The 24,248-nt window shown below is 39.1% G+C and overlaps 1 protein-coding gene across 1 annotated transcript in view; it reads left to right on the forward strand.

Annotated features, from left to right (window-relative positions):
• Positions 1-23,660, forward strand: part of ANKRD30A (ankyrin repeat domain 30A) — a 212,921-nt gene extending 189,261 nt beyond the window's left edge. The window contains exons 83-86 of the mRNA XM_024346307.3: positions 4,840-4,962; positions 8,973-9,121; positions 19,190-19,246; positions 21,238-23,660. The gene's annotated coding sequence lies outside the window, so the exon portion shown is untranslated. The remainder of the gene's footprint in view (positions 1-4,839; positions 4,963-8,972; positions 9,122-19,189; positions 19,247-21,237) is intronic.
• The last annotated feature ends 588 nt before the right edge of the window (positions 23,661-24,248 follow it).

Here is a 24,248-nt window from a genome sequence, read left to right on the forward strand (position 1 = left end):
CCCACCTATTTTTTTTTTTTTTTTTTTTTTTTGTATTTTTAGTAGAGACGGGGTTTCACCGTGTTAGCCAGGATGGTCTGGATCTCCTGACCTCGTGATCCGCCCGCCTCGGCCTCCCAAAGTTCTGGGATTACATGCGTGAGCTACCGTGCCCGACGTCCAAATTTTTTTATATTTCTTGAAAAATATCTGCTAACAAGAGCACCCATGCAGTTCACACCATGTCATTCGAGGGTCAATTGCATTTGTAACTCCTGTCTCTGACAGTAACCTGTCTCCCTTCATGCTTAGTATGTAGTAAGTCCTTACTTAACGTGGTCAATAGGTCTTGGAACTGAGCTTAAGTGAAAGACGTATAATAAAACCACTTTTACCATAGGCTAACTGACATAAATAAGAGTGACATTCCTATGATGTATTTCTGGTCACAGAAACATCACTGAACTTCTAAGTAAGGACCCAAAACACTTCTAACAAACAATAAACATTGAAATCAATGTGTGCTTTATATATATTTTTTAAAGGTTAATAGAAATAAGTAAGATATTTTTTGCTCAATTTCTGGCGAACCACCGAGTGATGGCAGTTGTAGTGCTGGTGGGTTCCATCAAGCAATCAACGTCAGTAGATTGCAGATTGTAAGGAGCACCAATTACCATTATGCAGTTCAGAAACAAACAGTCACAAGTATGTCAGCCTCACAGAGTGCTTTTGTATGGCATCACTGTCAACAACGGCATTTGTGTGATTATCATAGTTCTCACAGATTTTTATTTTACAGTACTTTCCATTCGTTCACTTGATCCTTTTCCAACCTGCTTATTGCAGTTCAGGTTTGCAGATGGCAGGAGCTTCTCCTGGCAGTTTTGGGTGCCAGGAGGGAACCCTATTATTATGGAGTTTCTTTGTTAATGCTGGTCAGTGATTTAATCTAAATTAGAAGTGTTTGAAAAGGATTAATTGTCCTACATCAAACTTGTAAGCAACGTCATGTACATCATGACATTGCAGGGTCACTCACACACACATCCACTGTTAGTCAGACTGGCACCACATAGACACATCAGTTAATCTCATGTACAGAACTTTGGGATGTAGGACAAAAAGAAGAGTCCCTGAAGAAACCCCATACAGACATAACAAGAACATTTAAACTCCTCATAGACAGAGACCTCAGATGAGATTTGTTTTTCATCCATGTTATAATGAAATGGCATTATTCAAGGACCTGCTATCCTCACTTATTTGTTCAGTACCATTCTGTGTGACCAGTCTCTTGTGTCCCTGCCCTTAGGCGAGTACTCACTCCCTCTGGGACTTCAGCATCCTTCATCAGGTTACCTCTGCTGCTTTCCCTCTGTCTTCACCCCATTCTTTCTCAGGTATTTTGTGCCAAGCTGCCCTTTTACACAGAATATTTTTCCTGCTCAGGTGCTGAAAACCCATGCTAGGCTGTCCTTCTCCATCTCTGCATGGATGCCTCCTGACTCTATTCAGTTTTTGATATTTTATTCTATTTCACCCACCATTCAGGGGTGCTCTCACTTGATTGTTAACATTGTGCAGGGTGGTGCTCCCACACTTAGGTCTTTCTCATTGTCTCCAGGCCCCAACTCCTCACTCTGGACAACCACAGCTTTCTGTTTTATCTCCATGCTCATGAATAAAAATGCTCAGAAAGAGAAGAGAGGGAAAATGCCATATACATTTTATAATCAATACACAAAGCTCTGCGGAGCAAGGATTTTGATTGGAATTTCATTGAGTTAATAGTTTGGGCAGAAAAGAGATAATATTGTATTCTCACACTACTAATATTTCAATTGTCTTATTAACTTAATTAATTTAAAGAATTTCACATAGAGATCTTGCCTAGTTTAACATCTATACTCAATTATTTGGTATAGTTGATCCTATCACAAATTTTATTTTTATATATATTTTTCTTTTTGTTACTTGCTTATAGAAATAAAATTGATATTTTGTGTATTGAACTTGATTAGTTAAGCTGTCTTGCTAAACTCCTTGTTATTTTCTTATCTGAATATTTGATCTGTACAATATTTAGGATTTTCTATATACACATACCATCTGTAAATAGTAACAGTCTTCTTTGTAGTTCAAGAGTTTTTATTTCTTTTTTTTTCTACTGCAAGAATAATGTTGAATAAATGTGGGTACAATTGGTATCCATGTCTTGTTGAAATTGTAATGGGAAAACAATATATTTCAATCTCTATGTAGATAGTGGGTTTTTGTTTTCATAATATATATCTTTTAGTTTACTGTATGAGTTTTGCAGGACTGCATAACAGATCACCACAATCATAACATCTTAGGACCACAGACATTTATGAGATCATGGCTTCTGTGGGTTAGAAGTATGCTCATGTCTTAACTGGGTCCTCTGCTCAGTCTTATCTGGCTGCAATCAAGGTGTCAGCTGGGCTGAATTTTCATTTGGAATCTTGACTGGGAAAGAGTCTGCTTCCAAGGTCATGAAGTTTGCTGGCAAAATGTATGTTTTTATGACAGTATGACTGAAATCCCAAGCTATCTCCTGACTTTTAGCTGGGTAATCTCAGGCCCTAAATGTTGCCTACAGTTCCTAGAGGCTGGTCACAGTTCTTAGCCATGTGGATTTCCTCAACATGGCTGCTTGCTTCATCAAGTCAGCAAGAATAGCCTGTCATATCAGAGTGTATATCAGGCTCACTCAGGATAATTTCCCTACTGATGAGCCAAACGGTAACTGATTTTAGAGCTTAACTACATCTGCAAAATTCTGTTCACCAGAGGCAAGTCATATTCAGGGAAAGAGAAGTGTACAAAGTGAGAACACCAAGGTGCAAAAATCACTGGAGCTACCATTATAATTGTAGTAATAAAATTCTCTTCTAATACTAGATCTCAAAGTTTCATTGTGAATCAAAGTTCAATTTTACAAAGTAAAAATTACTTATTTTGCATCTATTGAGATGATCATTTAAGAAACCATTTGTTACTTGTGTTGAATTGCATTACATTATTTACTCTTGTTAATCTAACCTTGCATTTGTCCCATAAACTGAACTTGATTGTGATAATACTTTGTTTTTATTCATTGCTACTTTTGGTATGTTGATATTCTGCTTAGGACTCTTTTTTAATCTGTCTTTTCATGTGATGATAATAAAGAGAATTTTCAATACTTTAACTCCATGTACACTCTGCCATTATCCTTAGCAAACTATTTCTTTGCATTTTAATTCTCTTATAATTCTTAAAAACACTAGACATTTTCATAGTTTATGCATGAGACTGTCAATGTTCAAGCAATTCTCCTACTTCGGCCAGGCTAGTAGCCAGGGGGTTCTTTCTGTTTCCAAGAGCTAGCTTTATTGCCTGTGGTAGATCTGTTTACCAGGCTCTTTTCAGAAATGAGTGGAAGATATAGAGGCATTAAGGATGGTTCTAGAGCAGGATTTTCCAATCTTAGCATTGTCAACATGTTGGATGGGATGATTCTTTGTGTATGGTGTTCCCTTGTACATTGTAGGATGCTTACCAGATCCTGCCCACTAGAGGCCAATAGCACCTCATCATCATAGCACCCCTTCCCTCAGTGATAATTAAAAATGTCTCCAGACATTGTTTAAGTTAATAAATGTGCCCAGAGCCCAGGCACAGTGGCTCAGGCCTGTGATTTTAGCTCTTTGGGAGACCGAGGTGGGTGGATCAATTGAGGCCAGGAGTTCCTAGAACGTTCCTCTGTCAAAAGACAAAATTACAACAATTTAAAATCTAATTGGCTGTTATTGGCCATTCTAGAATTGGTTGACATCTCATTCTATGAAATAGAATGAGTGCTCTTCAATAAGCTGAGCAGAGGGGGGTTAGCTTTATTGGCAGAAAAGGGCTAAAGAAAACAGAAAAAGAACAAAAAGTGATTGGTTGTTTCAGAGTTACTTTCCTTAAAGAGGTAAAGCACAGAGGACCCCCTTATCATCCTGGCTCAGGTAACGGTGGTGTCATTCCACATCAGCCCTCATTTTACACGGGAAGGTAGTTGCTAATTTAACAAGATTTCATGGCCAATAAAATATTTATGATGCTTTTAGTGTTCAATGCATTTATCTTATAGTGATTATTATAAAAATGGTATTTTATTTTCTTTTTTTGGAGGGTGTTCTGGGGCATTGTGAATCATGGAATCTCATGGTTTGTACTTGACTGGATTTTAATGGACACATAGAGAGGAACAACATACACTGGGCTTTGCAGAGGGCAGAGGGTGGGAGGAAGAATAGTATCAGAAAAAATAACTAGGCCGGGCGCGGTGGCTCACGCCTGTAATCCCAACACTTTGGGAGGCCGAGGCGGGCGGATCACAAGGTCAGGGGATCGAGACCATCCTGGCTAACGTGGTGAAACGCCGTCTCTACTAAAAATACAAAAAAAAAAAAAAAAAAAATTAGCCGGGCGTGGTGGCGGGCGCCTGTAGTCCCAGCTACTCGGGAGGCTGAGGCAGGGGAATGGCGTGAACCCGGGAGGTGGAGCTTGCAGTGAGAGGAGATCGTGCCACTGTACTCCAGCCTGGGCGACAGAGCGAGACTCCATCTCAAAAAAAAAAAAAAAGAAAGAAAAAATAACTAATGAATACTTAGGCTTAATACCTGGGTGATGAAATAATCTGTACAGCAAACCCCCATGACATGAATTTACCTTTGTAACAAGCCTGCTCACGTACCCCTCAACTTAAAGTAAAACTGAAAAAAAAAAAATCATTTGGTAGAAGGGAACACTGAAGCCATGTGAATTGGAAGGGCCACTCTTAATGGCTTATTGTTCTCCCTGCAGATTTTCACCGCTATGCCTCCTTTCACTCTGGGAGTCTTCCAGAGGTCTTGCACTCGGGAGAGCATGCTCAGGTTTCCCCAGCTCTACAAAATCACCCAGAATGCCAAAGACTTCAACACAAGGGTAAATAAGGTAGATCTCAGAATTGTCACCTCAAAAAGGCCCTGCCTTCCGCTGTTCAGTTCTGGTCATCTGCCTATGAGATATCTGAAGCTTGAAAGAGAACACTTGAAAATCACTGAGACCGTGACTCCCACCCCAGCACACACAGCAAGCCAAGTAGGTTACAGAGATTTCTTCTTGGGTGATGAGTTCACACCACATGGGGTATGTTCTCCAGTTCCAGTGTGTTGACTCCTTCCTGCTTCCCCCCATCAGCCCCTGAGGTCAATGTGGGCAGCAGCCCCCATGGTCCAAGTTCAAGATCCGCTGTGGAAGACTTTTTTAGGCAATCACACAGCCCTGCATGGAGGCCTGATGAGAGCTTGCCTAATTGTTGCTAGGTTTGTCATTTTAAATACAGTGTTTCTTTAGCTAGTGAGTAAAATTGGCTATATAGGAACTCAGGGATCACATGAGTCACTTTTTTTTTTTTTAATGAAACAGAGAATCAGCAAAGAGACCACAAAAGATATAGGTAATTCTCAGAAACCCATGCAGATGCTGAGTTGGGTGTTAAAGTGGTCACACAGTTTCAAACTGCAGAGGGGTCTGTCACATAGATGCCTTTCACAGCTGGAAGTGGCAGAGCAGTTGGGTGACCCTACCCAAAGGAAAGATAGATGTATTCCTGGCCAGCGCAGGGGTGAGATGTGAGCACAGCTGCATGGCCATGCTGCTGTCTTGGGTCTTTGTCGGAGGGGATTCAGAAGTTTAGACAGAGGTCATTGCCCAGATCAGTTCCAGTGCTACATGATGCTGGTGGTCATGACTTGCAAGGGTGGTTCCTGGGCCATCAGTGAGAATAACACAGGGAGTTCCCTCTCTAGGTCTCAGTGAGAGAACAGTCTCTGAGGCCCTGGCTTCTGAGCCGGATATTCCTGATGGGTACCCTTCACAGCTGCTTTCTTCTGGGAAGGCTTCCTAGTTATATTCAAAGCTGGGAACAAAGAGAAGAGATTCTTATTGTTTCTATTGTCTCCCATATCTAAAGATACTTAAGTGACTAATTCTATTAGTCCTTGTTGACTGTGATTCTATTAATGGCAAAATATGACCCATTTTCATTGGATTATTTATGGAAATCCATTTTCTACAGAATTTGAATTCTAAGGCCTTTTGAGGTGGGAAGTAAGTAAATAGAGCTAAGAATGCCTGGAAACCTCAGGCACTTTGAATTTTTTTTTTTTTTGGTAGTGAGGTCAGGGATGGTGCAAAATAAATATTTAAAGTAGAGGAAATTCCATTATGTTATAATAACATTTTTCATAATTTTATGTTGTTTTATAACTACTGAGGATCAAACTATATGATTCCCAGAACAACTTGTAAACTTTTAAATAAATTTAAGCTGGGCTTTAACAGTTCTGTCACTGCAGTGACAAAACTATTAATGAAACTAAAGTGGGGAAATTCAGGGTAGATGTGGAAAACTGTGAGTAGATCAGGACTTAAAGGGTGGAAGATGGGGAAGTTTAGGAAGGCAGTTGAAAACTAAATTGTAAAGGCTTTGAGTGTGAGGTTAAGAAATTGGGACTTAACTGCTTAGGCATTGAAGGGTCAATATAGAATTTAAATTAAAAAATGTTTATGATCAGACCGTTTTGGGGAAATGAGCCAAATGTGTCTTTTAAGGTGAGTAGTAGAAGGAAAACTACTGGCAGAGATTCCAGGGGAGAGTTTAGGGAGAATTAAACCCAGGAATGGGAATGTGTTTGGAGAGGAGGGAGCGTGTTTTGAGAGGAGTGTCTTTGTTCGTCAAGATTGTGGCATATCTATGATGTAAGAGGCTGTCTGAGAGCACAGTGGATATAGATGCTAATACACCAGGCCCTGCCTCTCTTGCCCTCTGGGAGCTTGCCTAAGGTCAGAGTTGATGGTCAAAAATTGTGTACATATTGCTTATTTACCAATGTGATGAGTCCTGGGGTCTGTGGGTAGAGCTTATATAATAAAAGAACATAGTTTAGTAAGTTCAGGAGAATCTTCTCCAAGGAAGTGATATTGAAGTTCTTGAAAGATGAGTAGGGGGTGGCCATACAGGTCAGGGAGGTGTGGGGAAGGATTCAGAGAAGGAGCATTTATGGCCAGGATCAAGCAGAGGCATAGGACCTGAGTTGTTGTGGCTATGGGAAGTGTCTTAGTGGGGATGGGGATGCCTGAACTTGACTCTCCTTTGCCAGACTCTGACGAGGGGTTCAGGACACTGAGCACCCCTCATCCTGGCCAGTAAATATGGTAACGTCCTACTGTGATCTGAATGTTTGTGCTCCCAGACCCCGACATTTTATATGCTGAAACCCAAAACCATAAAGTGATGGTATTAAGAGATGGGGCCTCTTGGAGGTGATCAGGTTTTGAGGGCAAACCTCTCACAAATGGGATGAGTGCCCTTATAGAAGGGACTCCAGAGAGCTTATTGCCCCCTGCGCCATGTGAGATATAGCAAGAAGACACCATCTATGAGGAACGGGCCCTTGCCAAACACCAAATCTGCCAGTTCCTTCATCTTGGACTTCTCAGCCTCCAGATCTTTAAGAAATTAATTCACATTGTTTATAAACCATGCAGTTTATAGTATTTTGTTACAGTAGATCAGAAAAACTAAGACACTTTCCTCTCACTTTCCCTATCCTGCTAGAGCTACCAATCAAAACACACCTCTACACATTTCTAGCATCCCCTATAAGGTGGACAGCCACCCCAGTCAAGATAACTACAGCATAGAGAGGAGATGGGGGCTAGAAAAGGGGGCAAAGAAGTGAGGGAGGACTTTCTCACTAACACGTGGGTGGAGGGACTTCTTCTCAATGAAGAGTTGGTGATAGGAGAGTCACCTGATAAGATTTGCTTCTAAAGAAGATAGGACTGCTCTGTAGAGAAAAACATACAATCTGGCAAGAGTAGGGGTTGCTATTGAGTTGAGGGGAGTGAAAGGTGGTAGGAATAAGGATTGTGAGCTCCAGAGAACTAGGATATGACAACTGATTGGAGTACTTGTTTATAGGTGTGCTGATTTGCTGTCCTAAGTACGAGTGAGTTCTTATTACACCCTTAATTGTCATTTAGAAGAATTTATTCTCCTCCCTCCCAAAAAAGCATAGAAACATGGCACCAATTCGAAATTTGAGACAAACTGGGGTGCCGTCTAAGCCAAAGGACCCTTGTCTAAGGGTCACCTTCAGGCTTATTTCCTTTCACCAAGTGCTGCCTGAAGCTGTCCCTTAGATGCCTGACGACACCCTGAGCCCTACATGAGTTTTGTTTGACCAGGTACTAAAGTTGCTAAAGTGGCTTCATTTCTTCCTTTGATACTGTGTGGATCATGTCACAAAGACAGGAAATCTTACCAATTTTCTCCGCCATCCATGCAGAGAGCCTCAAGTATAAATCAGCAATGTTCACCATGGGCAAAGCAACATGATTATTTGGAAGAAATATTTTTGAGAACGTATGGGTACATTGTTCATTCACTAGAATGCTTCCAAGAATTTCACTTTGCTTATTTTCATGTGATTTTAGAGAGAATTTTCAAAGTGCTCCTTTGATGATGGAGTTTGTGATAGTTCATTTTAAGTTTCAAAGTGAATTTTTCCACTCAAGCAATTCAGTGAATCAAATTTCTTTCAACCATCACAGCCATATGTGTACTCCCATGGTTGCTCCTAGCCTTTGATCTAAAAACTGATTCGAGGTTAAAACTAGCATGTCACCTTTACAGGAACCCAAGTCCATTAAGATACCTGGTGTCAGGCCACACTGGAGTTTTCCCATCATGTGTCCTGTCAAGCATAGTCGAGCAACCCTCCTTGAAGTGTAATGTGGTTATTGGCAGGAGAATGAGAAATAGGTTTTGATTTTAAAAAGGAAGTTTTCAGATTGTTCTTCTTGAAATTTTAGAGGGAGGTGATGGAAAAGAGAATATAGTTACCATAAAAAATGGCTCCTGAAAACATTTGTTCTTGATTCCCCAGAGTCCACACCATGGAAACCAATTGCTCATCTTTTAAGAATACCATATGGATACTTACATATAGGCATGAATTAAGCAACTAGGCCTTTCAACAGTTTTGGAGAAGGCCATTTCCCACTTTTAAAATAAAGAATGCTCCTATAAGATCAGGTATGTTTTATATACTAAAATAACAGTGCACATGAGTAAAATAAAACTTAGTGGTACCTCCCTCTGCTCATGGCATTGTTGGGTCATATTAGCTTAAACTATTTCTGACCTATAGCTTATTACTGTTCACCATAACTCTCTTCTGGAAATTTTCTATTAGGTGTCAGTTTTTCAAATGAGTATTTCTTAGTCTAATTTTTTTTCCTCTGAAGTTATCTTTTTTAGTCTTTGGAGGCCATTATTCTATCCCAGTTCATGAATATAAACTCGTTCATAAAATTTACAGTTGTTTTTTTTTAATAACTGTGTGACCTTGGACATATTTGACTTCTGTTTTCTGCACCTCATCTGGAATATGCACTTAATTACACTGTTTCAAATAGTTGTTAAAGTATTAAAGACGCTAATATATGTAAGGTGCTTAAAACTGCTTGTCATATATAAGTGCTTATATAAGATGTTTTTTCAATATCTAACAATTTTATTAAGTGTACATCCATAAAATATGAAACACATTGTCCTTTTAGACAAATGCCCTTTATGTTTAATTTCTTTTAGTCTAAGAATCAACCAGCATTGGAAATACTGTTATTAGAAGGAAACTCAAAAACTTGTTAAATCATAACTGCAAAATTTGATTTTCAGCTTAGTCTCCCACATCTTCTAAATTTTTCACCAATCAAAGTTTTCTGTAGGCTCTCTTAGGGCAAATGCAAGTGGAAAGCAAAGGCACACGTTTCCAGCTTTGAAATAATTTCAACTTGTATCACTTCTTACCATGTCTATCATAGCCACTCTGACCCTGCATTGTCTGATAGAACTTTCTGTGAGGATAAAAATATGCTGTATCTGTGCTGTCCAATACAATAGCCACTAGCCACATGTGGCTATTGCATATTTAAAGTGACTGAGGAACCAAATTTTTAATAATAGCTTTATTGAGATACAACATATACCATACAATTTATTTAAAGTGTACAATTGTATAGTTTTTTAAACATATTCATAGAATTGTACAACCATTACCACAATCCATTATAGAATATTTTTATCACCTCTGAAAGAAACCCTATATTCATTAACCGTCACTCTCTATTTCCCCCCAGGCAGCACTAGTCCTTAGAAACCACTGCTCTTCTTTCTGTCTCTATAGGTGTGACAATTTCTGGACATTTCATAGAGATGGAATCATACAATATGTGGCCTTTGGTATCTGGTTCTTCATTTATTATAAGGTTTTCTTTTTCTTTTCTTTTTTTTTTTTTTTTGAGATGGAGTCTCACTTTGTCCCCCAGGCTGGAGTGCAGTAGCACATCTTGGCTCACTGCAAGCGCCACCTCCCGGCTTCACGCCATTCTCCTACCTCAGCCTCCCAAGTAGCTGGGACCACAGGTGCCCGCCACCATGCCTGGATAATTTTTTTTGTATTTTTAGTAGAGACAGGGTGTCACTGTGTTAGCCAGGATGGTCTCGATCTCCTGACCTTGTGATCTGCCTGCCTTGGCCTCCCAAAGTGCTGGGATTACAGGCGTGAGCCACTGTGCCCAGTCTATCATAAAGGTTTTCCAGGTGCATTCATGTTGTAGCCTGTATCAGCACTTCATTAATGTTTATGACCTAATAAGTTTGTATTATATTGATACAACACATTTTGCTTGCCAATTAACTGTTGGGTTATGAACATTTGGGTTCTGAACAGGCTACTGTGAATAATGAAAAATGCTATGTATTATTTTAGGCTATTATTAATAATTATGGTAATGCTGCTATAACATTTAGGAACAAGCTTTTGTATGTTTCATTCATAAATTTCATTTCTCTTGTGTATGTACCTAGGAATGGAATTGCTAGGTCATAAGCTACCTATGTATATTCTTTTCAGCAAACACCTCACAGTTTTCCAAAGTGTGTACTATTTTACTTTCCCACTGGAAATGTATGAAAGATCTAATTTCTCTACATCCTCACCAACACTGGTTATTGTTTGTCCTTTTTTATTATAGGCACACTATTGGGTGTTAAGTGATGTCTCCTTGTGGTTTTGATTTTGTATTTTCTTGATGGCTGGTGATCTTAGGCTTTTCTTCATGCACTTATTCGACACTTATATCTTCTTTACAAAAAAGCCTATTTAAATGTTTTGTCTATTTTTATGTTTTTTTCTTTTTACTGTTGAGTTGTAAAAGTTCTTTGTGTGTTTTAGATACATATTTCTAATCAAATATATAATTTGCAAACATTTTCTCCACTTTTCTGGTTGTCCTTTTCTTTTCTTTTTTTTTTTTTTTTTTTGAGATGGAGTCTCACTCTGTTGCCCAGGCTGGAGTGCGGTGACTTGATCTCAGCTCACTGCAAGCTCCGCCTCCCGGGTTCACACCATTCTCCTGCCTCAGCTTCCGAGTAGCTGGGACTACAGGTGCCCGCCACCACGCCTGGCTTAATTTTTTGTGTTTTTAGTAGAGATGGGGCTTCACCGTGTTAGCCAGAACGGTCTTAATCTCTTGACCTCGTGATCTGCCCACCTCGGCCTCCCAAAGTTCTGGGATTACAGGTGTGAGCCACTGCGCCCGGCCCTCTCCTTTTATTTTCTTTGTTATGTCCTTTGAAGGACAAATGTTCTAATTTTGATGAAGCCTGGTTCATTTTCTTTTATCACTGTGCTTTTGGTGCCATATCTAAGAAACTCTTGTCAAACCCAAGGCCATAAAGGTTTATTGCTATTTTTTATCCTAAGAGTTTTATAGTTTTGCAACTCAGAAATATAAAATCAAATACTGCATGTTCTCATTTAAAAATGGGAAATAAATAATGTGTGCACATGAACATAGAGTGTAGAATGATAAGACACTGGAGACCCAGAAGGGCAAGAGGGTGGGAAGGGGGAGGGTGATAAGAAATTGGTGAGTGTACATTGTTCCAGTGATAAACACACTAAAAGCCCAGATTTCACTCCTACCCAATATATCCATGTAACAAAATTGCACTTGTACTCTGTAAATATATACAATTAAAAAAATGGTTTTATGGTTTTGGTTCTATGATTAATGTTACAATGTTTTATTGTGGTAAAAGCATATGTAATAAGCTTTGCCATTTTAACCATTTTAAACATAAAATTCAGAGGCATTAATTACATTCAGAATGTTGTGCAATCATCACAACTATGTATTTCCAAAAATTTTTTATCACCCCAAACTGAAACTCTGTAGTCATTAAGCAATAACTCCCCATTCTCCCTTTCCTCCCGAGCTCCTGAGAGGAATAAATTTTTATGGCACCTTAATTAATTTAAATGTAAACAACTAAATGCAGCTGGTGGCCATCATATTGGACCTCACAGTTTTAACACCACCAATATCAACCCCTGGACAGATATAATCATTTCTAAGCTGCCTTTGCATTTATTATTATTCTATTTCTGGTAATCTATGATCTATTCTCCCATAAAAGCTGGACTATTCCTGTAAGAACATATCTTATACCATTTCATTCACAGCTCTGAATCCTCCAGTGGTTACCTATCACAATTAACAAAGAAATCCAAGCTCTTTACTATGGTCTGTGTTTATCTGCTCCTCAGACTCTGTGTATTCTCGTTTCCTCCTCCCAGTGCCTGCAGCGTGACTGGTCTCTGTGGTGATCTTTGGGCTCATCAAGCGCTGTCTGTATTCAGACTCTGCACAGTGTCTCTTCTCTCTGCCCTCTAGACATTCACTTAACTCACTCCATCATACCATTCTGACCTGCTCAAGTGTCACCTCTTCAAAAAGATTGTTCCAGAGCTCCCTATCTAAAGTAGCAGTCCCTGTCTCCCTGAATGTGATTACCCTACCTTATGTTTCTTTGTATTATTATGCTTTTTTATTTAGACAAGGTCTCACTCTGTCACCAAGGCTGGAGTGCAGTGACACAATCATGGATCACTGCAGCCTCAAACTCTGGGGCTCAAGCAGTCCTCCTGCCTCAGCCTCTCATGTGGCTGGGACCACAGGTGAACACCACCACACTTGGCTAATATATTTCTTCGTAGCACTTATTACACCCATCATTTTAGTGTGGAACTGTTTATGAATACATGTTCTATCTCTGTCACTATACTGCAAGCTCTATAAAGACAGACCTTCTCTCTCCAGTTCCCATAATAGTACCCAGCATAAAATAGACTGTAAGTAAACATTTATTGAGTACATAAAAGAAGAATCTTATTCATTTTAACGCTATAATCTATGTTAGACTCAAAGAGATAGACTAATCTGTGTTAATCTATGTTAGACTCAAAGATTATTCTCCTGAATAAATGGAAGTGTTTCTTTATTGAAGCATGCCTTTTAAAAAAGTATTGCATATGGTGGATAAGCTTTTGGATGTGCTGTTGGATTCATTTTGCCAGTCTTTTATTGAGGGTTTTCACATCGATGTTCATAAGGGATATTGGCCTGAAGTTTTCTTTTTTTGTTGTGTCTCTGGCAGGCTTTGGTATGGATGATGTTGGCCTCATAAAATGAGTTGGGGAGGAGTCCTTTCTTTTCTTTTGTTTGGAATAGTTTCAAAAGGAATGGTACCAGCTCCTCTTTATACCTCTGGTAGAAATCAGCTATGAATCCATCTGGCCCTGGGCTTTTTTTTGGTTGGTAGACTATTAAATACTGGTTCTATTTCAGAACTTGTTATGGGTCTATTCAGGGATTCAACTTCTTCCTGGTTTCATGGCGGGAGGGTGTATGTGTCCAGGAATTTATCCATTTCTTCTATATGTTCTAGTTTATTTGCATTGAGGTATTTATAGTATTCTCTGATGGTAGTTTTTATTTCTGTAGGATCAGTGATGATATCCCCTTTATCATTTTTTATTGCATCCATTTGATTCTTCTCTCTTTTCTTCTTTATTGGTCTAGCTAGTGGTCCATCTCTTTTGTTAATCTTTTCAAAAAAAAATAGCTTCTGGATTCATTGATTTTTTGAAGGGTTTTTTGTGTCTCTGTCTCCTTCAGTTCTACTCTGTTCTTTGTTGTTTCTTGTCTTCTGCTAGCTTTTGAATTTGGCTGCTCTTGCTTCTCTAGTTCTTTTAACTGTGATGTTAGGGGGTCGATTTTAGATCTTTCCAGCTTTCTGTTGTGGGAATTGAGTGCTGTAAGTTTCCCTCTTAACATTGCTTTAGCCGTGTCCCAGAGATTCTGGTACATTGTCTCTTTGTTCTCATTGGTTTCAAAAAACTTCATTATCTCTGCCTTAATTTCATTATTTACCCAGTAGTAATTCAGGAGCAGCTTGTTCAATTTCCATGTAATTTTGTGGTTTTGAGTGAGTTTCTTAATCCTGAGTTCTAATTTGTACATATACAAATTAGAGTACACCATGGAATACTATGCAGACATAAAAAAGAATGAGTTCATGTCCTTTGCAGGGACATGGATGAAACTGGAAGCCATCATTCTCGGCGGACTAACACAGGAACAGAAAACCAAACACTGCATGTTCTCCCTCATAAATGGGAGTTGAACAATGAGAACACATGGACACAGGGAGGGAAACATCACACTCTGTGGCTTGTCAGGGGTTGGAGGGGAAGGGAAGGGAGAGGATTATGACAAATACCTAATGCATGTGGGGCTTCAAAGCCAGATGACAGGTTGATAGGTGCAGCACATCATCATGGCACATGTATACCTAGGTAACAAACCTGCATATTCTGCACATGTATCCCAGAACTTAAAGTAAAATTTTTAAAAAGGATATAAATATCATGTACATTAAAAAGATACAAAATGCTTATGAACAGAAAGATTCTATATTGTAAATAAGTCATTTCTATTTACTAAATTATGGTTGAATGCAATCCTACTCAAAATCCTATCAGGTAATTTGAAAATTGACAAGCTAATTTTAAATGTATTTGAAAATTTAAAAGACCAAGAAGAACCAAGAAAGTTCTGAAGAAGAACAGAGCTCAAGAATGTATACCATCAGATGTTTCAATCTTTATTAAAATTACAATAAGATGGTATTAGCAGAAGGACATACAAATAAAGAAACCAGAAACAAACTCATATTTATACCATCACCTGATTTATGACAAAGGTGAAACTGCAGTGTAGTGAGGAAACAATAATCTTTTCAATAAATGTTAGTAGATCACTTGGATATCATTATGGGGGAATAAAAGAATTTGACCCCTATCTTACATCATAAACAAAGGTCAATTGTAGGTGGGTTATAAAGCTAAATGTGAAAGGTTAAAAATTAAAAAAAAAAAAAAAAAGCTTCTACAATGGCCATGAGTGGTGGCTCACGCCTGGAATCCCAGCACTTTGGGAGGCCGAGGTGGGTGGATCATGAGGTCAGGAGATTGAGACCATCCTGGCTAACAAGGTGAAACCCCTACTCTACTAAAAATACAAAAAATTAGCCAGGCATGGTGGTGGACACCTGTAGTCCCAGCTACTCGGGAGGCTGAGGCAGGAGAATTGCTTGAACTCGGGATGAGGAGGTTGCAGTGAGCCGAGATTGTGCTACTGCACCCTAGCCTGGGTGACAAAGTGAGACTCCATCTCAAAAAAAAAAAAAAAAAACAAGCTTCTATAACATAAGAGAGTATCTTTATGACACTGGAGTTGACAAAAATTTCTTGAGCAAGACTAAATAAGCATTAACTATAAAGAAAAAGTCTGCTAAGTTGGACTACATTAAAATTAAGAACTTTGTATTAAGAAAGTCATGATTAAGAGAAAGAAAAGGCAAGTTAAAGTGGGAGAAGATATCTGCAATATTTATGTCCAATAAAAAACTTATATCCAGAATATATAAAAAACTCCTACAAATCAGTTACAGAATATATTCAAAGAGCCAATTAAGCATCAGAAAATATCTTCATCAAAGGCATGCAACTTAAAATGACAATGGGATACTATGACACACAGACCAGTCTGGTCAAAATAAAAAATACAGATAATGCCAAGTGACAGCAAGGATATGGAACAACTAGAACTGGTGAAGGTAAAATAGCACAACCACTTGAAAAATTCTTAGGCAGCATTTAATGAAGTTAATATATAAATATTTTAAGACCCAGCAATTTCATACTTGTTATATACCCAACAGAAATGCACACAAGTGTGTACCAAAAGAATGTTCATAGCAGCATTATTTGTCATAGTCAAGAGCTGGAAGCAACCCAGTTGTGCATCAATGGTAGAATGGATGACTAAATTGTAGTGTATTCTTACAATAAAATACTATAGAGCAATGAAAATAAATAAACTATGGCTATATGCAACAACATGGATAAATCTTACCAACAATGTTAGACAAATGTAGCCAAACCAAAAAATACACATATTCTATGAATCCATATATGCAAGGTTCACAATAGGTGATAGTAGCTACTCTTTTGGGAAGGAGTGAGGAAAGGACTAAGAGAGTACTGCAGAGGGGGCTCTGGGTGTTTGTAATTTCTATTTCCCAGTGCAGGTGTGGTTTGCATGAGCATGTTCACTTTGTGGAAATTCATTGAGCTGTAAGTAAATATACAGAATTATTTATGAATGAAATGATATATAATTCAGTGGGAACCTGGGAGGATAGGGAGGAGGTGGGGGAGCTGAAGAAACATGAGTGGCCAAATGCTTACAATTGTTATTGTTAGGTTATGGATACCCGGGGGGTGGTTGTACTATTCTTTCCATTTGTGTATGTTTGAAATTTTCCATCATAAAAAGGACAAAAAAAAAAGAGAGAGAAAACTAAAAAAGAAAAAATAGTGTTGCGCTTGTTAGTAAAACCAATCTTAAGGCCAGTTACTAAAAAGTAAACTCCTACAATTTTGAATAGCTATTTGCTAATACATTGATTTGCTGCCTTCTTGGGGTTAGTTTAGCCTGTCCATTCTTTTTTTAACTTGCTCCCTTCCTTCCCTTTTAATAAAGTCCTGCCTAAGCTCCAGGCTCTATTTTCCACCTCTCCCCTAAGATTTAGGATTGTTCCATTTTAAGTCAGTGGCCATATGTCTTCCTGTTCTCCTAGTGTAACTCTTACCTTACCCAGCAGCAGGCCCTCTGTTTAGGGCAGCCTATAATATTGCTTTTATGATTAATCTTCCCTTATCCACAAACTTAACTGTGGAGAAACAGGAGAAAGTGTGTGCCTAGAAGCTGGATTCAGGGACCCATGGTTACCCACTTCTACTTATGATTCCATCATTACTGTTGTTTTAGGAAAATAAACAGATCTTGATTCTTTCATAAAAGTCGATTCTTCAACAAGCAAATGGGAAAATCGGCAGGCCCAGATATGTGTGTATAGCAGCTACTGGTTGGAAATTTGGACACAAAAGTCTTTATCTACCCAGCCTGTGAGCCACAAATCTGGACTGAGTATAAAAAAGAATAAAACTAAATACCACATGTTCTCACTTATACGTGGGAACTAAACATTGAGTATGCATGAACATATAGATGGGAACAATAGACACTGGGGAACATGAGAAGGGAGGGAGAGAGAAAAGGGTTGAAAAACTACCAATTGTGTGCTGTGCTCACTACCTGGATGATGGATTTGTTTGTACTCCAGCCTTAACATTCCACAATGTATCTTTTTAACAAACTTGCACTTTACCCCCAAATGTAAAATAAAAGTTGAAAAAAATACAAAAGAATAAAAGGTGGTTGGCTGTGTCATACAAAGATACTGAGGCTTATCTTAAAAATAGGCTCTGACCCCTCAGGATAAAAATCAGGCTTCTCCGTGCAGGTTTAGTTGACATGATTAGATGACTCTCCCAGAGTTCTGCCTTAGTGGTTGTCATATACATTGTTATAGACATCCTTGAAAAAACAAGACAAGACAGGAAAACTGAAGCTTTGAAATCCTTCCTGTATTTTCTAAACATCTATCATTGGATTGCTTGCATTCCTCCAACTGATAGATTCCAGAAACTCACATAGTTGCAAATAAGAACATGAGTAGTAAATATCCCCCCAAATTATTTCAGAACTCAGCCATTATAAATTGATTTTATATTCATATAGTTATCTTTTTATTGATCTGTAATCCAAATTTAGCAAAAAATTAAAGATGAATCATAAATGAACACTTGAAAAAAGGTTCAATGTTGGCATTTTATAAAAATAGGTTAATAATTTCTTATTCCTTATCAAAAAACTGGATAAATAGAAATTTTAATCTTCATAAAAATGTAAATTCCAATGCAGATCAAGTGTTTGGTTGTTTGGTTTGTTGAAAGCTTGACTTTGTTTGCTTCATTTAGACAGACTATAAGATGAAAAACTTTAGCCCTAGAAACAAAATTAGGCATTAGAATCACAGAGAATGGGATTTTGAAATGCCCCTGTGAGTTTACAGATGTTTCTAAAGTTCTGTGTTTAATATTTTGAATAAAATATGTGGCCATGCTCAGGATCTAGGAAGTTAGCAGTAGCCTCTTTCTTTTTCAGATACTGTGTTGACCAGTGGTCATGCCACTGCCTATTGATTTGTTGAAAATATTGTTTACACAGTAAGTTTATCTCTGTTTACTGAGTCATTCTTAAGCAGCTCATGTGTGGCTTGTACTTCTCTAAACCCTTTATATAAGACCTTCCTTGTTATTATTCCTTATTTTAAATCTTCAAAATGTATTTGATAGATCCTTTAAAGGCCTGAATGGTTATGAAGTGCTTACATTATTGTTTTTGAAGGTTATACAAAGTCAAAGTTTCTTGACAGGTGATTAGCAGATTTCCCCATTCTTCAAATGACCATTTCACATCTACCTGCAAAGGAGAACAACACTCAGAAAGATGGTGTCTCCCAAATCATCCAAGCTAACAGAAAGTCTTTCTCTACTATTTATGAGAAGGTCCATCACTAGATTGAGAGCTCTTCTGGAAGTGAATCTTCCTGTATGTTCCCTAAAAACAACCCCTAGAGAGTTAGCTGCTGAGATGGCTGTATTTTCAAACTTGAACTGCCTTGGAGAAAGCAGATCTGGAGTGGAGACATGGGATTTCTCATGGAAAGTGAAAATAACTCACTCAGAATAATGTTTTTTCAAACTCTTCTGTCTTTCCACAGTATGTTCTTGTTACTGATTGTCAGAAAGCTGGTTTTGAGACTGCAGCTTGGACTAAAGTAAGTTTTGTCTAGAATTGTTTCTCTATTCAGTATAGACATTTTCATGCTATGATTTATTTCTAAGCCTAGGGGAAACAATAAACAACATCTGGCTATCTTATTTCAAATTTGTTATGTAAAAATTGTGGATTGATCTTTATTGGAGCAAATTTGCAATCCAAATTCTCTTGGTGATTTATTTGCTTGGCACCTAATACACCTCTAAGCTAACAACAGTCATCTCATTTCAAATGTAAAGCCTCATTGTAAAAACAAAAAGCATATACATACACAAATATATAGAAAATAAAGACTAAAAAAATTTAATTTCCATAATTTTATCAAGAGACAGCCACTACTAATGCTTTGCTGGGGATCCTTCCAGACATTGTTCTATGTCTGTGTGTGTGTGTATTTTTAAATAAGATGATGCATTACAGAACACAAGGCTTTGTTATTAAAAAAAATTAGACACAATTTCTATGCCTTAAAATCTAATTCAACAAAATTATTGTTTATGATTAAAGATTAAGTTTTATAGATGTTCCATCATTTATTTCAGCAGTCTCTTATTTTAGACATTTTCGTTATTTTCAGCATTTAAAGATTATATCTAAATCTTTATGTTTGTTTCTCATGAAGTGTCATGACCTGCCTGATATTTAAATGCTCTGCTTAAAAAAAAAAAAATGAGTATGAGGTGGTAAGTCAATGTGGAATAGGTAATCTCCTAAGATAGCAGTCCCCAACTTTTTTGGCACCAGAGACTGGTTTCATGGAAGACAGTTATTCTATGGACAAGTGGACTTCCATGAGTCTCCTAGGAGCTGGTTTCAGGATGATTCAAGAACATTACGTTTATTATGCACTTTATTTCTCTTATATATTACATTGTAATGTATAAGAAAATAATTATACAACTCACCATAATACAGAATCAGTGGGAGTCCTGAGCTTGTTTTCCTGCAACTAGATAGCCCCATCTGGGGGTGATGGGAGACAGTGAGAGATCATCAGGCATTAAATTTTCAGAAGGAACATGCAACCTAGGTCCTTCGCATGCGCAGTTCTCAATAGGGTTCGTGCTCCTATGAGAATCTAATGCCACTGCTGATCTGACAGGAGGCAGAGCTTCAGGTGGGAATGCCAGTGATAGGGAATGGCTGTAAATACAGAGGTAGCTTTGCTTGCTCACCTGTTGCGCACCTCCTGCTGCGCAGCCTGGTTCCTAACAGGCCATGGTCTGGTACCAGTCCATGGCCTGTGTCGTGGGTTGGGGCCCACTGCCCTAAGAGACAGTGGCAATTAATCCAGGTTAAATGTGATGATGTCTTAATTAGCCTGGGATGTTAGAGGAGGAGGCAGTGAGAAGTGGTCAGAGCCTGGATTTATTTTATCTTTTTAAAAGCTAACAGAACTTGCATATGGATTAGATTGTGAGTTGTGGAAGAAAGAAAGAAGTCAAGGATCATCATATTAAGAGGACAAAGGAGGAAAAATGAACAACTCAGTAGATGCTTAAAGAAACATTGTTAAGAGGCAATATCCATTTCAGATTTTTTTTAAAAACAGTTTTTGCAAATTGAACAGAACAATTGAAGTCCCAAAATGATCAATAAAAACATCTTATTGATTTTGTCCATTCAGCCACTCTCTTACCAGATTAATGAATCCTTGTTGTATACAGCCTTAGGTTGGAGCAAACCCTTGCCATGAACTGAGAGGGGCCTGCTGTCACTATGGGATAAATCTTAGAGAAAGGCCAGCCATGACAGCAAAAGTGTGTTCATCTTCAGAGTACTTTGGGGACACTCATTACTTGAAGTCATTGTTAAAAATTCTGAGACAAGGAAATTAGGAAGATTGACCTCCCCAGTAAGCTATGAGTCATGAGAATCTTTCCATAAGAAGAGGTAGCTAGGATGCAGGGATTCTGTAGCGGGTGGAGTTCGGGTGAATCTGCCATGCCAGCCAAGAAGCCCTGTCTGAGTGACTGTTTTCCTCTGCAGTTCAGTCATCTGGCTGTCTGGGGAAGCATGCTGACCAGTCTGGTGTTCTTTGGCATCTACTCAGCCATCTGGTCCACCATTCTCATTGCCCCAAATATGAGAGGACAGGTAAGTATGCCAGATTGGAAGTTTGCCTTCTGTGTCTTGTGATAACAATGTTTCTCCATGTGTAGGCAAGCAGGCTCTCTGTGTTTTACAACTGTATTGAGGTTCGATAGACGCTGGTGCTACCTCTTTCTGTCAGGATCTATCAGGAGGTAAACCAAATTAAAGCACCTGGAAGATGTCATCCAATCCACAGAAATGGCATTTCAAATGTAAAGTATTATAAAAAGTCAACCTAAATCCCCTTACTTACCTGGCATGTCCACATTTTCATAATAAATTATGTGTTAATTGCACATAGTACTGATATGTGCAGTTTATGGCCCTTTGGAAACTGGAGCTATTTTGAGTTGCTCATAATCCAGTGATTATACTGGTTACAGTTTTGATGTTGTACTCTGATTAGTAGTTATCCTCTGCTGAGTCATCTGTGGAAGTTAAATCTAACAGCTCTATGAACCAGCATCTCTCATTGTTCCGTCTCTTTGAACTAGAAAGACTGAGATTAAAGGTCTTTATACTCACTTGAATGTCTTTTTATTTTTTTCTTTTATATTACCTTTTTCTAGTGCATGAGATTCAGCCATCAACCGTGATGAACTGGATCATGGAATCTAACAATATCAAGTTTGGATAGAAAGGAGCTTGGCAATCTTGTGGTCCATACCTCCTCAATTTACCAAGGAAGCTGTGCAAGCTCAGGTCTCCAGGTTCATCCCAGAGACCCCACCCTGGGGTTGCCCGCAGCATTCCTGTCCTTAGACCCCAAAAACAGGTTGCTGGGCCCTGTATTTAGGGACCTCTGCACTGGCTCTTCTTCGCTGGGTGTATTTCTCTGCACAGAGTGAAAAGCTGTGATGCACACAGCCAGTCTTCCCACTTCTAATCTGTTCTCTGGGCTCCCAGGAACCCAAGCCTCTTTCTCAAACAGTCAAATGCCCACTGCCCAGGCCTGCCTGGGCCTCCTTCCAGATCCAGGCCAGTTTGCACAACCTTAGGCCCAAGGGACAGTTGTTTGCAAGGGGTGTGCACTGAGTAGATTGATGTTTGCACTGGTGTTTCCACCGACGTTTAAAGGAGGATGTTCATGCTGGGGCACAGAACCCAGGTGGAAAGGGAAGAACTGTGGGTCAGACTTTAATTGGTGTTTCCCACCCAGGAATACATATTTTAGGGGCAGGTCTGGGCATGGCACAGCTGTCTGCTATCTCTGCCTCACTTACTCTGCGGAAGTAAACAAAATCCCCTGGGTTGACCCAAGTCTAGACTGTGTCCAGCAGCTGTTTCTTGTGAGGTAGCCCTGAGTAGTGTTGCTTGTCTTTTGACCTGGTGGCTCAATTGGCTAATATCCCAAGGTGCAGAGGACCTCCACTGAGGATGCTGAGTGGGATGGACCTGTCCTGCAGGAGCGGGCGTGCTTGCCCTCTAATGCATTTTTGCATTTTGTAAGAAAAGAGGACAAATGTCTAATGTGCTTTTCAGTTCTTTTCCAAATTCAGACAATAGAGGAAATTAGAGGGGATTCAATAAACCCAGAAGATTGTTGTGTAGCAAAATGAGCATTTCCAACAAAGAAACTTTGTGTGTTTAAAGAAAGCAATTCTATTTTAAAGCAGCATGATTGAGCCCCACAAAACAAAGTGTCAGCTACAAGACAACAATCTTTTGGTAAGGTATTGGGGCTTATGATATCTGTTTTGTGCTCTCTTCCTTCTGGTTCAGAGTTGATCTGCTATGATAAATATTTTATTTGGGGAGTTTTTTGGTACTGGACAATAAACAGGGCCACAGCTGATTGCCAGAGATGATTTTCTAAATTAGAGGACAATGACAGCTGACAGGATGGGTCACTTGGTTTGTGACTGGCAAACTAAGCCCATTTGTCTAGGTTCCTAGGTTGGTGAACGCTCAGAAGTGAAGGGTATTCTAGGAAAAAACTGCTTTTTATAGGCCCAGCACGCTTCCGCTGCACAACTCTGCTATCGAAAAGACTTTTTTTTTTTTTTTTAGACACAGTCTTCCTCTGTTGCCCAGGCTAGAGTGCAGTGGCAAGATCTCGGCTCACTGCAACCTCCACCTTCTAGGTTCTAAGCGATTCTCCTGCCTCAGCTTCTGGAGTAGCTGGGATTACAGGTGTGTACCACCACACCTGGCTAATTTGGTATTTTTAGCAGAGACAGTGTTTCACCGTGTTGGCTAGGCTGGTGTCAAATTCCTGACCTCAGGTGATCCACCGGCCTCAGCCTCCCAAAGTGCTGGGATTTCAGGTGTGAGCCACCATGCTTTCAAAATTACTATTTGAATAATGCTTCTGATAATTTTTCTTTTTTTTTCTTGAGAATGAGTTTTGCTCTTGTTGCCCAGGCTGGAGTGCAATGGCGCAATCTCGGCTCACTGCAACCTCTGCCTCCCAGGTTCAAATGATTCTCCTGCCTCAGCCTCCCAAGTTGCTGGGAGTATAGGCATGCGCCACCATACTCGGGTAATTTTTTATATTTAATAGAGATGGAGTTTCACTATGTTAGGTTGATCTCAAACTCCTGACGTCAGGTGATCCACCAACCTCGGCCTCCCAAAGTGTTGGGATTACATGCATGCGGTACCACACCTGGCCAGCTTCTAGTGATTTTTATAAACCATTTTTTGTAGTTCACTAAACAGTAGGTTTTTGGCAAATAAACATGGTTATTTGATGCTCTTCTATTAAACTACTGTGTAATAGCAAATGGCGTTTTTCACCCAGAAGCCAGAGAGATTGGATACACAAAACATTTTCTCTATTCATAACTTTTTTTTTTTGAGATAGAGTTTCATTTTTTTTGCCCAGACTGGAGTGCAATGATGCAATCTCAGCTCACTGTAACCTCCGTCTCCCAGGTTCAAGTGATTCTCCTGCCTCAGCCTCC

This window comes from Pan troglodytes, chromosome 8, assembly GCF_028858775.2.
Source record: "Pan troglodytes isolate AG18354 chromosome 8, NHGRI_mPanTro3-v2.0_pri, whole genome shotgun sequence".
In the NCBI taxonomy this organism is placed as follows: Eukaryota; Metazoa; Chordata; class Mammalia; order Primates; family Hominidae; genus Pan; species Pan troglodytes.